At 41.0% G+C, this 17,500-nt stretch overlaps 1 long non-coding RNA gene across 1 annotated transcript in view; it reads right to left on the bottom strand.

Moving 5' to 3' along the window:
- The window catches only part of LOC117954682, a 16,305-nt gene extending 2,116 nt beyond the window's left edge, over positions 1-14,189 (bottom strand). The window contains exons 1-2 of the long non-coding RNA XR_004658872.1: positions 14,064-14,189; positions 4,699-4,705 (exon numbers count right to left, since the gene is read on the bottom strand). This is a non-coding gene — a long non-coding RNA (uncharacterized LOC117954682). The remainder of the gene's footprint in view (positions 1-4,698; positions 4,706-14,063) is intronic.
- Positions 14,190-17,500: the final 3,311 nt, after the last annotated feature.

The raw sequence follows: 17,500 nt of genomic DNA on the forward strand, positions 1-17,500 counted from the left end.
CCTTCATTAACTGCCTGTCACTTACCATAAAAAAGATAACTATGTGCTTTCACTGCTAAAGTTTAAAAGCACAATCTGAGATCCAAATGTGAAGAAGAGACTCGCTCAGTCACCCAGAACATTGCATTATTTGGAATAATTAGGAGCAAAACAGGCCTGTTTTTTATAAGACGTTTCATCTGACAACAAACAAAATACTGTAAAGAAACAAACCAACAGGAATTTTAGTCCAAGTAACAAATGAGAGCACTATCAGTAAGAACACCGAAAGGTACCCTATAAACACTAGTCCTTGTAACAGTATGAAGTGATGTTTTTGATCAATGGCTGCCCACCAAGAGCTAGGCTGTGTCTCAAAACACCTACTTGCACACTTTGAACACTTAGTTTTAAGTATATACTGTAGTGTAGATAACGCAAAAAGTCAGTGAAGGTCCCCGGATGACCCTCTAAAAACTGTAAAAAATTTCAATCTGGAACGATCTCACTCACACTAAACAGTCGCCATCTTGACTTCAAAGTGGAAGGGAGTCCTTGACCGGCAGCTGATTGGACAAACGCGTCACGTGGGTCTGGCTGCTCGAGAATTTCAAACCAACTGTCATGGCCGTTCGGACAGAATACGATCTGCAAACAGGAAAGCGGGCTGGAAATTGCGTTCACATGTGTTGCGTTTGTCACGTTCATCACGCTCGTCATTTCCGGTAAGTGTTTTAACATACCATCAATAGTGGGCATTACAGCAGTAAATTGTCAGTGTACATTAGCAGTGTACTGACGGAAGTACGCAGAATGAGACACAGCCCCAGTATCTGTCTGAGGTTTCTGTTTTTCCTCGCCACTGTTGCACTAAATGCTTGCTTATGGGAAATTGTTGGGTCTTTGCAAATTATAGTGTGGTCTAGACCTGCTCTATCTGCAAAGTGTCCTGAGACAACTCCTGTTTCAAATTGACACACTTTGGATGCAAAGACATGATTTCCACTAGGGATTGTAGATTTTTGCAGAGCATCTACACACAGACCTGGTAAATCTTAGGCAAAGCAATGAACCATCAGAATGTCTGCAATTGTGCTTTATGATCCCAATTTGTACAATTCAGCACATTGACAGAGTTCCTGGAGGAAGATCAGAGATGCAGCAAGGAGGAGGCTATGATAGCCTTTGAGGGTGGGAAGAAAATCACCCCCTGTTGTGACTCAAAACAGACGGACACAGTTAGTTTCCCCTCTAGATATGGTTGGATGACATGCCATATGTTTAGGAAGATACAGCCCTAACTGTTACATCTATTGGTTAAGAATTGTCAACGGATTTTTGTGAAACAAATGATCATGCATTTTCGGTCATGCAGAAAAAACTGCACCATGTAAAACAACTTTCAGATGATGGATTTAAAGTATTCCCAGCTCCTTCCTACTCCCATGGAGGTGTAGTTTTCCATCTCATTTGGATCAATGACACCAGGTTCCTAGTTGGATAAGAGCTTCTAATTCCTTTTCTAACAGATGTCAAAATACCTTTTCAAATTAGTGATACTTGTTTGTAGAAGACTAGGGAAACGGTGTGTCATGCACGCGGCTGAATGTGACGGTGAATCAATTTAAGACATGTGTTTCACATTAGTAATGTTTTAAAGCAACACTAGAGAACTTCTTATAACTTAAAGTCATGTTTCCCTTGTAAAAGGGTGAACAAAACTTCTGCATTCCCTTTACGGCCCTTTACCAGCTATAACCGCACTATGCAAGTTTGCCAGATCGGGTAGCGGCTCTGCAGTTCCCATGAGACACAATGGGACAATTCCGCTTCCAACCTGTAGGGGGACCAAAGCGGGCAAAGTTCTCTAGTGCTTGTTTAAAGCTTCATGCTGAGGCCCCGAGATCATCGAGCGTACATCCACATTCCTGATGTTGGTAATAAGTGTTGCTTCGGACACCCTGATAAATGTACTTCATTGTTGACTCCATGCTGAACCAGCAGTTGTACATTAACTAAAAAATCAATAGTGGCGGGAGCCGTATGTGTGCAGCCAGTGTCTGTTTTCTCTTTGTCTGATAGCACTAATGCTTAGATCAGAGGCTGCAAGGTGTTGTTGATTAAGCATTTAAGAGATGCACAGACTTTAACCTTCCTGTCACTGGGGCCACAAGTGACATGTTAATATTGGACTATGTCACATTTCCTGCCTCGACATGAACTCACCTGTCCAATGTCTGTGTACTGTCGGCTATTATCTTTCACATTTAAGGTATTCTCCCCCAAAAATTTAATATATATTTATATGAATGTATTAGATCTGGAAAGCAAGTAGACACGCAGGACCTTCTACATGAATTGAATATTAAAATACTAATGTTGCATTTTTGTTAGCCATGTACTAAATTGTTCCTATCTTCCTTTCTATGTGCCTACAGTATGTTACAGTGTTTCCCTTCAATATAGTCTTTAGCCTTCCAACATGGCCCTACTTTTGAAAACAAATGTTGATATCCAATCTTTACTTTAAAATTGCACATAATTACAGGAACGTAGTTTGTATTTTGCTGTGATACAAATCTGTTTTCACAGTTTAATGGGTCCACAACGTCATGGTGTATCAATCCAGACACATTAGTGAGTAGGGTGCTTGCCAGACAATTTCTACATTTGTAGTCTTAATTCATTATTTCATTTATTTTTATACAGTAACAACATTACCAGCCATAAACTCCAGCTAGAATAAGGGTCAGTAGGTGAAGATTACTACAAAATATCAACTCTTGCTGTACCATAGCTTTAATGCCGACTGAAAATTCAACTGGTTAGAAACCAATTGCTTTGCAGTGTTCATCACCAGAAGCAGCACCTAGCACCTACAAAGGAACACTAATGTACCATTACTTAATTTTGCTTCAAACTTTGCAATTGTGTTATGGTAAAAAGCAGCATTCACACCCAGCCAGTTGCGTTGTGCTGAGGCCCTGCAAAGACTGACCACTTCTTTGAATATAGCACCTGTTACAAAAGGCTATTTTGTCCTCCAGAGGATGATTAGTGATTGCAGAGATCTTGAAGATGTCCATGTTTACTCTTAACACTTAAGAAAAAGCCACTTGAGCCAATTCAACAAGGAGATTTCTACTTAAACTCAAGAGAAGAAAGATAGGGCCGTTATTACGGAACAGCTCAAGTGCCATTGTTGTAAAAGTAATATAGTGGCCGGCTTAAAGATGTATATAGCTGTTTGTGCGTGGGGACTGAGAGGCCCATCTTTAAGATTAGACGGAAAAAGGACCAACATAATACTGTGTGAAAAAATAGCCAGTCCAGATGTCCAGATGAAGGTGGATGACACTAGTTGATTCTCTGCTTTTTCATCTAGCACCAACAGCGTGGCCTGCTTTCTGGTGCACAGGCAACAGTCCAGGACACAGAAGCATCATTACATGTGCTGTTAGTTAACATGGCATGGACACTTGGCATCAGTTCACCACAGCCCATCATTAGCCTATAGCTGCCTTAAACACAAATGTTCACAAATGTTCATAGATACACAGTCTGATGTGTGCCTGTAGTTCACTTTAAAGGATTCAAACACCGGGCCATGCCACAGTCTGCAGCTAAAGACACAGAGTAGACTAGCTGCACTTTTGAAGGCACCATGACCACTGCCACTCTCTGGGAGAAACAATACTGATGGCACGTGTCCACTGGCAAGCGTCATTTACACGCTTCCCATTCATTGTCTATGTAAGCAGCCGGGAAATGCGTAGCTTGCGGGGACTTTCAAAAAGCTGGACGTCAAGTTGCCCTCATTTGCATAAAGTTGAGTTCTAAGCTACTTTATGAAAAGCAGGGATGTCCTCCTCAACTCACTCCCTCACGAAAACTAACGAAATCTTTTTATCTGACCGTTGACAATCCAAAATGAAGACAGATTGAGCAACTGCAGCTCATTTCTTGCATAAACGTTTTTTTTTAGAAACACATTTTGTTAAACTATTTTTGTAAAGTAGGAGAAAGTTTCCAAATGATCTTCCATGTCGGCCCGTCTTTAAAATCCAGGAACAGACATCCCATAAGTGAAACGTTCATTCTGGTAAGAAGTAAGTAATACAATTACTAATTTAAAGACATCCCAAACTTAAATACCTGATTTCTGTTTCAACAGATATAGCAGACTGTATTTTTTTGGTGAAATATGTAAAACAGACGACATGAAGATGAAGTTTGACAACAGTAAGCGAAGACAACAAAAATGAAGGATGACACTTGTTGATCTGCTTGTTAAGGGTTTGGTACATGACTCATGGTGAACTTAGCTTAGCATCGCATCGTGTCTTCAGTGGTGGTTCTGGTGCATTTAAACCACAAGAGTCAAACTGGGACCATCTGTTTGATTTTTTTTGTTGAGATATAACCAAATTTATTATTTCAACTTTGGACGGATTGCTAAATGTGGGACAGACATTCATTTTCCTCCAAAAATGAACTGTAATAAATTTGTTAGTTGTTGTTTTACGACGAAATGCCTGTAAAACTAATAGTCCTCAGCTGTAGACCTACTGTGTTTATTGCCACTATAGTGCCAGAACACCAAATGTAGATAGTGGAACTGAGCATTGCTGTCTTAAGCACAGTCTAAAGAAACTGCAAACATGGCTCATAGACTTACACCTTGTCTACTCAGGATGTTTTTCATGCTTTTGATAGAACGCATGAGCTTCTATCTCATCACCACAGCTGATAATACAAGTAACAGCTTGTTTTCACTTAGTGTCTTTTCTAGATTCAAGATTAAAAATCATTTATTACTGTGATCCTACAACATGGAATGTAGCAGCAAAAAGGGATAGTGCAAAATAAAGAAGAGTTAAGAAACTCTTAAGATAAACAAACAATAAATAGATATAGGTAAAGAGAGTAAAAAGTAAAGTTGTATCAACATTGCACAGTCACATTATTGCAAAGTTTATTAGTGCTGGTGTGTGTGTGTGTGTGTGTGTGTGTGTGTGTGTGTGTGTGTTTGTGCGTGTGTGTGTGTTTTGAATGTATTTTTAGGCACACCCACAGATGAAGGGATATTCCAGCTGTGACTTTGGCTTCACACTGGGAGGCCTCTCTCCCAAACGCAACACAGGCCCGCTGTTATTTGCTTCATTGATCAAAGTCACTACAATAATGACAAAAGCTACACTTTCCAACCTGTCTTTCACACTTTACGCTATGGCACCATGCCACAATGTGGAACTTGGACACTGAACTTTGTCTTTCCTAAACACACACGCGCACACACAACAAAGAGAAAGCATTATGATTGAAATGATGTGTGTGTCGGGGGGGGTTGTGAGACAAAACGTGGCATACGATTATAGTGGCCTGAAGGGGAAAGGTCTTTATTAGCAAGACGTCAACAGCAAGGGGGCCTCTATCAGCATCTGCTTCCATATTCCATATTCTATATATTCTACATTCTTTGTCTGTCCATTCATCCCCTTTTCCACCTTTCTGTGTGCCTGTCTTTGCATCCGTCATTTTAGAATAAGTGAAGTGAATACACCAGTGAGAATAGCACTATTGATCTTAAATGGAATCATTCTTTCATCATGTTCACTGCCTGCCCATTTTGATGGACAAATTGCTTATTAGTATTGTCAATTGCAGTTGCATGCTAACTCCTGATTTCCACTTCCATCCACAAGCTGTGAGGGTAAAGTGCTTTCTTTCTTTCTTGATAATTTTCTCTTTATTCAACCGTCCAACCACTTCTCTTTATAGTATGGCTATTATTGTGCACTAATAGACTACTTAAATGTGAGCTATGTTTGGGTTTTCTTACAGATGCCTCTGAAGAGGTGTTCTAAAACAGCAAATGGGCTCAAACAACACCAAAGGAAGGCCCCAGAGGTCCCCTGACATTCACTCTGGCCACCATTGTCTCCTCACATGACCTGTTTAATTTAATGATTCAATACTAAATAATGTGGGTAATTATTGGAGTGTTGAGGTATATTTAGAGGGACCAGTTCTTCATTTTGAAATACATGCTTATTTGCATTCTGGAGGGAGGTTAGATGACAAGATTAATACCAAAGTCATGTCTGTCTGTTAAATAAGCTTCAGTCAGCAAGGGGTTAGCTTTGCACAAAATAAAATTTGCTGTTTTGCGAGGCGTTACCTTCCCAACTATTTGTTGGCCGTGGCCAGTAACTTGATTGAGGCTATACTGGTTGCCTGGCGACTACTCAAAGCAAAGAAATAATACAGTACAAAACCCCCCATGAATGTCAAATGTTGTTATTACCCTTTGGGTTAAAGAAAGGGTACGGTACCTTGCTCAAGGGCACCTGGCAGTGCCCAGGAGGTGAAGTGGCATCTCTCCAGCTACCAATCCACACTCCGTACTTTGGTCCGTACTGGGACTTGAACCATCGACCCTCCGATTCCCAACCCAACTCCCCTCTGGACTTAGTTAATAAGAGAGATGAAACTTTTTTATCAGTCTAACTCATCATCTAATTTAGAAAGAGAATAGGTTTATTCCCCAAAACTTTAGCTTGAAAGATCACTTCCTACTATAATACTTGAAGTCCAAACACCATGTATCTTTTGAATTTAACACAAAAACTAAAAATTTGACTTTGTGGTTTTAGAAGCAGTTACCATTGAAGCTATTCTTGACCAATAACAGTTTGGGAGAGGGTTTTACCATCACAGGTTTTCCAGCTCACATGATAAAGGATATTTCATACAGCTTTGAATTTGTTGGAAGGTATATTGTATGACATATTTTATGACATTTACATTATGACATTTCACGCAGATCTGGCAAAAACGCCTGCTTACTATATATAGGCACAGATTCCATTTAATAGTTGCACGGTGGTTGAAATGGAAAACAATTTCCCTAAATTAATTTTTTTTTAAATTCCACAAAGTTGTTAGCATTCAATTCTAAATTGTTAGTTTATTGTTGAATAAAACATTTGTGTTCTACCTTCCATATGTTTCCATTAAAAATGGTTTTCTAACGTTATCATTTATCTTGTGTTTCTTTTTTCTAATCAATATAATCCATGGCGCAACAAAGCTCAGGTTTTACTGGCACGGAGGATGTCATCTAGTAAGAGACAGGGGTCAGGTCAGGACACTTGAGTGTGGTGAAGTGGCCTCTTTTAGTCTTTCAACAATGCCTGTGTGTTTGCATATGGGGGATGTGAGGACAAGTGAGGACTCCTCTCAAGCACTGATGTTGGAGATGTCCCAGGTATACATGTGTATAACAGAAAAAACAAAACACACAAAAACAAATAATTTAATCATAAAATGAGCAATAAAATTAGGAATCTGATTCATACTCCATCCACACACCAAATAGTAAATTGATATCATGATAGGAAAGTATAGCTACCTAAACACGGGCCTGAAAGTGATTGTAACTCTTCATGTGCTGTCCTCTGACTGTAGTCCTATGGAGGAAGGTTGTGACCTTTGCTGACAGACGAGGTGGCAGCACACTCAATTGTTAAAGTAGCTTCTTTTTACCATTAACCCTTTGTCTGTTGGCTTCCAGCAATTTGAGCTTTACATATTGAAAATCACTTGATTATTGTATTCTTTGGGCAAGAGTTGGTTGCCATAGTACATTAACAAATGATTGATTGATTGATTGATTCCTTGATCGATTGATTGTTGTATTTAAATATTAGGACTATGTTAAACCAATAGAAAGCTTCGAAGGCAAGTGCCAATGTTTTCCATATTCTTCAAATTAAAGTGCTCATATTATGCTTTTTCGGCTTTTTCCCTTTCCTTTATTGTGTCCCATATGTTTTTTTTGCATTTAATAGGTTTGCAAAGTGAAAAAGCCCAAAGTTCCCCCCAAAGGCACTTACCATCTCCAATAGAAAACACTGTTCACCAACTGCTCCAAACAGCTCTGTTGTAGTCCAGCCTTTACTTCTGTGACCAACGTGTTTCAAATTGTAAAACACGTTGTAATGCTCGCCTAGCTGCTAGCGTGGCATGCACCCATACTTTGCTTGACTGACTTGTAGTGCTTACCAAGACTGCACATGTGCGACTCCCAACAAGATGGAGCAGAAGGGAGATTCCTAGCTAGCTAGTGGTTAAAACAGAGAGCTCAACACACAGAGTGAAAGGAGGAGCAGCAGAAATGTGACATACAACAAAAATATGGTGTTTTTTAAAACATTAAACTATGTAAACCTATTCTGATACAACCTCTAAATGCAATTATGAACCTGAAAATGAGCACAATATCAGCACTTTAAAGTAAATAGTCCTGAAACAGTCCTAACAGCTCAGCCCAGTATCCCTATGAAGGAATTCATATTGACTGGAAAAAGTGCCGTGCAAGGTTTAATATACGGAGCCAATGCAGGAAGTAGTGTGCGCTTTATGTGGTGAAGCAGAAAGTAAGTGTGGATGTCAGGGTGGTGGGCGGGCGTGCAATGCATCTGACTTCAGTCAAACATCTCGACCACGACTTAAAGAAATGGACAAATGTTTTAGGACAGAATTTTCCTTTAACCATGGTTAATTTGCCATAACCAGGATCTTTCCCCAACCTGAACCATGATGTAGTTCCCACACGCAGAGATTTTGGAAAGACCTTATTGTATCAACGTTAGCTTTGAACGTAATCTTGTTTTATGCAGAATAGATGGACAAATGTTCTTTCTATAGCAGAGATCTTCAACAGGGGGTCCAGGACCCCTAGGGGGTCCTCCAAGTCACTGCCGGAGGGCCACCAAAATATTGTCAAAAAGGCTTGCATAAAATGCAACTTCATTTTATGCAATATAGTGTATGTAGTAGGGGGTCCCTGCTCCGTCTAAGGGGTCCTTAACTTAAAACGCTTGTTCTTAAAAACAGGCTCACAGACCAGAAAACGTTAAGGGACCATCACCTTTACAAAGGCTGGTCAACTGCTCTTGTGTTTCTTTTTGCACTAGTTCCAAAACAAACCCTCTTACTTTTCAAACGTAAAAAGACAACGAAAAAAAAATTATATAAACGGTAGAATCAGCCCATCACACCTGTGGCAGAATGCCAGTATACTTTTAACTCCTTATCAGAATTTGCTGTTGGCTTGCTGGAAACCTACAAGATTTGAACCCTTTATGATACCATAAAGGGTTCAAAGCTACAACTTAACACTCACCATGTGCACATGTCAATGATTAACTGTCTCTGTGTTGCCTCAGAAAAAGCTGATAACATCCAATAAAGCCATTTAGTGTCTCTCCGTCACTCGCCTGTTGGTTTACAGTATCACACAGCCTCCACTCCATTGGCATCTATTGTATTTGATGCATGGTTGTACAATAGAGAGTGAGACATGAGGTGGGGGTGAACTTTCACTGGTCACATATAGTATAGTAGCTGTTCTAAAATGTTTGTTTCCCATTATTAAGCAGGCAAGACACTTGAATCAACACAGTTTATACGGGCCTATCCATGATAGCATCATTGTATTGTATCAAGTGCATGATGCAAATTTGGTTTTGCATTTTTCACATAAAACAACTCTTAAACTTCACTAGGTGTGCTTCCATTCAATTGTCAAGAAAATTTTAAGCAAACTTTTAAAATGTCGTAAAAAAAGAAAAGAAATGCAAATGTGAATTCCAGCAACTGGTTTTGGGGGGGGGAAACTAGGCTACAGCGTCGATTGGTCAAAAGTTGAAGATGCAGAGGTTGCTTTTTAAATAAGAAGTTGAGTTTGTCATCTACACTATCTACAAAAAAAATGGAGAGAGGGCTTCAGGAATTTGGTTTAACTGGGAATACGACTGCTTAGATGTCTGGAGTGCCTAACTGGAAGCCAGCAGCTCATGTCCCATCTTCTACCAACAGTCAGTGGGGCTGGTTTTCTTTCACCTTGTCCAAGACCTTCTCTAATGTTAACTGAGCCATTGAGCCCTTTATGACTCCCAGTCAGTGGCCAGAATGTCATCAGGAAACAATAAACCCATTGTACAAGCTACTGTAGCTCTTTTTAACCTAACTCGGCCCTCACGTCTTGCAGAAGATCACAGGTCGAGCGTTGTTTACGTCTTTACATAGTCTACATCCACAACCTTCCACTCCTGGGATTGCTCTGTTGTCGTTGGAAATTTTGCTCTATGTCCTTCTTTTCAGCCAGATGTCCTTTACCTTCCACTTTCTTTGTGTTAAAATTCTAAACTCCGGTGGATTCATGGGGACTATGGTTACCTGCTCCTCAGATCTCTGCAGGGTAAATCTGAGTTTTCTGTTGCATGACTAAAACAACCTTTAAATGCACACGTTCCAGCAAAACAAGTTCCTTCCTGAGGCTATTTTGTATTTTGGGGCTGTGTGCGCCGCGTTGCGCCACCCAACACAATTGTGATTGGTTCAAAAAAAAAATTGCCAATAAACCAGAGCATGTTTCTTTCCCAATCCAGGAATGCTGTGGGGACTAGCCAGACCCTCCTCCGCAGCGCTGTGGAGGAAGGTCTGGCAATGCTAGACTACTCTTTACACAGCCAAGACCAGCCAACCATCACTGAACGTTACTGGCTCACGCCCTGCCCTGATCGTGACATGGGTCACTGGACAACATAGTAAACCTCTGCACTGACGCTTGACCCTTGTCGGGCAGTAAAAGTGGTTTGGACAGAAAAGGGGTACTTAAGAGGTGTGGGTGTGCGTGCGCGCGTGCATGCGTGCATGGGTCCGTTTGTCCAAGCTGCATTGTTCCTGGTCACTTGGTTTTTTGATGAAGCCAGAGGCCCCTCTTCGTCTTCTGACAGCGTCCTGACTAGGTTCTGACCTCCAAACCACTGAGTTCAAAGTTCTTTAGTGTGTTTGCATCCAGCTCCTTGAGTTAGCCCCACTAGAATAGGAAAAGAAATCCTGTATGGCAGGTGGCTCTTTGCTTTCTTTTTACCTCTACATGTTCTCGGGTGATCACAGAGCACACTGAGCTGGTAATGTGAACTTAATACTCATCAGACCGGTTGATGGCCACTGGGACAGAATGCCAGCGGAGGCAGTGATGAGGTTTGATCCAGTCTCATCTGCTAATATGCTTTATATGGAATTACGAACCCCTAACACTGACCATGTTAGTTTCCCATTAGTCTCGCTCAACTCGACAACTGATACATTCTCTAGTTTAGATTGAGGACGGCATCACCGGGTTGCTGTGCTTTGGTGGCCGTCATGTTGAATGTAAAAAAAAAAAAAAAAAGCTGATTGCCTAGCTGCGCTATCGTTATCGTTTATGAGCCCGCCTCAACGGTTGGGATTGGTGCCTAGATTTGGAAAAATTGGAAATGGGCTTGAATGGGTTCTGGCCTGACGGACTTGCAAAGCAAATCTCAAATTTGCCGGAAGATTGTTAGGGTTTTCCCAGGCTAGCGTTTTCCACTGTCGCTGCTATGTCACCCGGACCGTTGGTCTGATTGGTTAAAGGACCGTCCAAATGCGCCAGGAGGCATTTGAGCGTCCATTGGTCACACCCCTTTGGAAATGTGCCGGGAATGAAGCTTGCCCAGACGCACTCTTACAACTGAGAAGGGTCTGGTGTCAGCCAGGCTAAGAAAATGCTCTTGTCGGCCAAGACTCAATTTCAGCCCTGTCAGATGCTGACAACTCTACAAATGTACGGATGAAAGATAGCAATAAAAATATTTCTAAACAGACAGTAGTGTCCAGTGTGATTATAGTCTTACCCTAATAAAGCATAAAGGTCCTTTCTGTTCTTTTAAAATTTTATTTGCCTGGCTGTCCATGGTCTGAATAAGTCATCAATCACTGACAGATATGATGCATATTAGTCTTGTTTGCATACAGAAGCCCTTAAGGTAGTCTGGCCAACTTACATATACTGAATGGCAGCCAAACATTTGTGTTAGATAAAGAGGCCCTTGAAAGCTGTGAATCCACCTGTATGCTGTTTGTTTTCTGTCAGAGAACTCTCACACATTGTCCGACAGTGGTCAAATATGCAAGTGTCAAACACAGCAGGGTGTTTGCAATCCGAGTCTACGGCTTCTCTCTTTATGTACTTGTGCGTGAATATACATTTACAGGACACAAAGCAGGCAGTGGTTATCAGACTTTAGCATTAAGGGGACAGTATGCTTTTTTAGAATTGGATGCAGGATGGTCTCAACTAGCAAACACACACACTGTGCGTGTGTGTGTGTGTGTGTGTGGGTGTGTGTGTGTCTATTCTACTGTTTGTTGAGCTAGATAAGGAGAGTCCTGTAAAGTGTGGTTGCAATGGCCGAGTTTCCAGTTGACTATTTATTTTAACTTGAACAGCTGAATGGAAACAGTTTTATAATATTGAGAAAAATAGGCGGTAATAGTAATTGACGAAACGGTAATTTCCGTAGTGCGGGCAATGAACCGAGAACTGTTTTGACACGTTCTTTGTTTCACGCAGGACCAGTTGAAAATGGAAATGAGTGTGTGTGTGTGTGTGTGTGTCTGTGTGTGTGTGTGTGTGTGTATGTGTGTGTATGTGTGTGTATGTGTGTGTCAGCAGTCTCACATCATCTGTCAGGGGTATAGAGCACATCAAGCCTACACGGTCGCACACACACACACAACCCTCACCTCTCAAAATCTTCTGACAGTGTGACAAATGTGAAAGATGGTGTGTGTGTGTGTGTGTGTGTTTGTGTGTGTGTGTGTGTGTGTGTGTGCCAACCCAGTGTACTCTCTCTTCCCTCCATCGTACCTCTCTCTCTGTCGCTGTTAGTTCGGTTTCATTCACTCTGAAAGACTTCAGTACTGTTTTGTTGAGCCGAGATCATATTTGAGTAAAGAAAATCTCCTCTTTTTTTCATAAACTGAAAGGGATCTTTTCTGCCTCCACTGGAATGGGTCCAGAACTTTTTCATCACAGAAGAGGCGACAAAGGCTTCCATAACACCCGCTTTCATTCAGGTTGGCAAAACGACACATTGGAACGCAAAGAAAAGGAAATAAAAAAGAAGGGGAGGAAAAATCAATTCAGGCTGTGTCAGAAGTCACGCTTCAGGAGGCTGAGTGTGTGAATGCTAACTGCACCCAGTCATGGGCATGACAGAGCGTCATAAACAGCCCCAACAAAAGAAATAACACAACAATCACTCAGGGATTAGTGTTCAGCATCTGTGTGTGTGTATGTTCGGTTGTGTTGTCCAGTATACTGTGCTTGGTTGGCCAGTTGTAGTTGTTGGCCATGTGTTGGTGTCTTGCTGGCTGACTGGCCCTGGCTAATTGCTGGTCTGCATAATCTGTGTGGGCACTGAGCCATTCACCTTGGCATCAACAGATGACCACTCCTATCTGCCCCAACTGGCCACAGTGTGGGCCTACTGGAGGGCCACCAGAGGAACACGAAGTGGGGGAGATAATGGTATCACTGTCTTTTAAGACAACTGTCATAAAGTGTTCATAAGTAGTAATTTATGAGGTAACTTTACTGACAAGGTCAAATCATGCATTCATTTCTCAGAAAATGTCGGCAGACCATCAAGGATGCTGACTGTCTTCAGTAAAAAGAAACCATGGTTTGGTAAGGAGGTTAGAACATTACGAATGAACAAAACCATGCTTTTAAGAGCAAAAACATAGCTCTTTATCAGATGGCCAAGATATGAATTAGAAGGAGCCGTGAGAAAAGCTAAGGACAAGTATAAGGACAGTCTGCAGGACAAACTACAAGCCAGAGACATGAGAGGGGGTCTGGCAGGCTCTACAGAGGACAGTGTACAAGAACAAAAGACAGCGCAGGATGAGGACCTCCCACTCCCAGATAAATTGAATGAATGATATTGCAGTTTTGATTTATCCAGGAAATCCAGACCCAAATCTGAAAGGCTATGGCAAACTAAAGGGGCGGCACCAAGCATGTTTAGCAAAATCTCACAGCACGCAATTGAATAATACTGCGACCCATCACAACAACACACGGGGTGACACATCCAGAGCCAGACCACAACCACAATTGGGTTTTCGTTGAGCTCCATACGCTAACTACCAGCGGAGCTAACTGGTAGATTGAACTCTTGGTTGACAAAACGCCAAAAAACGCCTTCTTGCAAAGGAACAATTTGAGCGCTGTCTTCTGTTCCTCTTATAGATTAAAAAGCCAAGTCTAACTAATTCATTGTTGCAGCCGAGGCCGTTTTAAACAACTGTTGCTCAGCCGCAGCCATCTTGCAATGTGTGCTAATGACTTCGACATCGCAGCGCCGTTGTCATCTGTTTAGCTCACCTCTGGCCCTTCTGTATCAGATACACCGATGTGATTGGGGTAACTTGGCTACAACGGTATAGTTAATTAATGAGCATCATTACTGAATGCTATAGTAACTTTCTGAGCAATTCCAAATGTGTTCTTGCGAGAACGTTGGATTCCCAGGGTGGTTTTGATTTGCAGTCAGATAAACAACTTAGAGTGGTATCTTGGATACAGCAGAGCCAGCAATCCTTTCTTTTGTGTTTAAAGAGCCTGAGGATGAATCCCTGCTCTGCAAACAAAATAGCAGAAAAGCACCAGGGTCTCTTTGGCTACAAAAAGTCCCTGGATGTTTTTAAATCTGCTGTTGTCACCTCTGTAGCCAAGAAGTCTAACGTTGTCAGTCTTAATGATTACAGGTCTGTTGCTCTGACTTCTGTTTTTTATATGAAGATGTTTTCAACTGGTCCAGCGTGTTTGACCCTGTGTTGTGTTGAGAGGGACATTCAGTTTGCCTTCATGGTGAACAGGTCTGTAGAGGATGCTGTGTGTCTACACAATGTTCTGCTTTTTCAACACCTGGCAACCACAAAGTTGCTCTTATGTATGTTAATAACTGATCACTGGCATCCTTTTCAACACTAATAAAGCCATAAGTTGCAACAAGCAAATAATTAATGGACTTTGTAAATGATACCTTAATGGAAAGTGGTCCCAAAAAGGTTTTTACAGTAATCTACCTAATGTTCTGTCTACTTGGCAATGATCATCAATGTGGCGTCCAATTCACACGTTCGATTGTACCAATAAACCAATGATGGGACCAGAGCACACACCTCACAGGTGTGCTCTGACCTCCCTACACCACAGGGCTCTGCCAACCATTAGCATTTCCTAATTGTCCATGTCTTGGGATCTTTAATCCTGTTCATCATTCATGGCATATTGCTGTAAACAATACCCACAGTCTCAAAGGTCAAGGTAGAACTATGTTAAACAGTTATTGTTTAATAGCCATGACCAACAGTCCTAAATGGTATGAAATGAAATCTCTAGCTTTTTAAGTGTCCCTCTGTGAGTCTTTGGCTTTAATAGATTTTCTAAATTACAGCACACTAGAAAGAACTGTTGCATCCTTTCAAGACAAACCAATATGTATCAGGCAATTTTAACTAAATATAAAGGCCAGAAAATAAAAGCTAATACAATCAAATAAATACTCTGTCTTATCTCATATAGCCTGTTTTGCCGTGTGTGGAATGCAGTAATGTGCATGTGAGTTAGAAAAGTTACACGGGCATATCTTCTACAACTTTATTTTTTTTTTGAAGTTTTTGGAAAAGTACATAAAAACTTTGAAACACATGGATTGAAGAATTACAAGTAAAGCACTGTGTTTGCACTGGGCTTCTCCCATTTGACACTGGAAGACAATAGTAGATGTAAAAGTGTCCATCTATGAGGCAGTATGAAAACAAGATGGAGCACCATGGCACCCAGCTCATTCACAGTTAAATTCCAAACATACTTTGAACTGGGAGTAAATTTGAGCATTTGAGGCTCTGTTGTGTGTTGTAACCAAATGTGGAAGTGTATGTTTAAAGAATAAGCCAATCCTTTTTTACGACTCCTCTCAGTCCAAGCCTTTCAGTCAGTTCACTGCAGAGCTTTCTGTGCTCTGTGTTGTGATGAATAGGGACCACAGTGTCTGGAACTGGCCACCATTAGCCTGCCAATCAATTTGTTTAACTCCCCAGGCGAGTGCAGTGATTGGTGGACCCTGCACACACACTCCCTTCCTGCCAACAAAGCAGCCCATATGCCCTCCCAGCAGGAGCCGGCCCTGATATGGGGGCCCATGCATTTAGAGACCCAGTTATAGGAATTTGGAGCTAATAGGATGAAAGGACTACCATCAGTGAATTGAAACACAGAGCAAATCAAGTGGAATGCACATTCAGGGTGTCACTCATCATCCAGCCTATACCTTCACTTTACACTCCCCACGGCCACGCTGCACCGCTGACACGGACTAAACACTCTGAGGTTCATTTCATTTCAGCACTATAACTTATTTTCAACATGTCTAATGAGAAGGTCGTTGTTGTTTGTTGGTCGAAGCAGTTTTTGTTAGTGAGGTATGCTTGGTCTACAACATTAGAGTTTCAAAAGATTTAAAAGTAATTTTGTGTTCGGTCTTTATTTTATGATTGATTACTGTTGGATTGTGTGGTGGCCTTTTGTGATCAAAACAATCACTTTATACAATCCGATTTTGGAAGAACACTGAAGAGTTATTACATGTGAATAGGTTAAAATATTATTTAAATACATATAAATATATAAACATAAAAAACAATGATGCACTGTATGCATACCAAAAACAAAATACATGGGTATTCACGGCAGAGAGAGTCTGACAAAAGGCTCCATTACATTGCATGATGGGAAGTGTTGTTTCATGCATCATAAGGACTAAAAGTCCCAATACCTTTGCTGCATCAATTTTGACGAACTTTTTTAACCTGCCTCTCGCAAGTCATCTAATTTTGAATAATGAGTAATAATGAGTGAATACGTCAAGCAAATTAATAACAAAAAAGTTTTTTTAATCGGGTTTTGTCAACCTCTAATCTCCTACAAATTGATTTATATAGTTTATTGTTTCCCCAATTGTGCTGATGATTATTGATGTGTTGTCATAACATAATCGCTGACTTGATAATGTTCTTTTGTTTTTAAGTGAAAGATGTGCTACAGTTTCATTTTATAAGGGATGGGTGGATGGATGGATAGATAATGGATGGATAATGGATGGCTGGATGGATGGATGGTGATGGCACAGTGGACATGACACATGTCTTTGGTGGGAGATCTGGGTTCAATTCCCACTGTGAGACATCAACCAATGTGTCCCTGAGCAAGACATTTAACCCCTGGTTACTCCGTAGGTGTTTGTGACTTCCTTCTCATGTAACAAAATTACAGTTGCTTTGGATAAAAGCGTCAGCTAAAATGACACGTGGTGGTGGATGGACAGTCCACAACCTCTCTGATCGTCTGACTGCTCATGTGACTGTGTCCCAAGATCTCAGCTATTACTTGATGAGTACAATATAATCACAACTCACACCACAACAACTATAAGAAGAGGAGGTTGTTATTAATGAATCATCCTATTATGAACAGGATGATAGGATAGGATAGGATGATGAACTGTCATTTAATAAAGTGCTAAAATACATTTTGGTTTGTTGGTACTAAAGTTACACATGAAAAACAATGTGT

The sequence above is a fragment of the Etheostoma cragini genome, chromosome 12 (genome assembly GCF_013103735.1).
Source record: "Etheostoma cragini isolate CJK2018 chromosome 12, CSU_Ecrag_1.0, whole genome shotgun sequence".
In the NCBI taxonomy this organism is placed as follows: Eukaryota; Metazoa; Chordata; class Actinopteri; order Perciformes; family Percidae; genus Etheostoma; species Etheostoma cragini.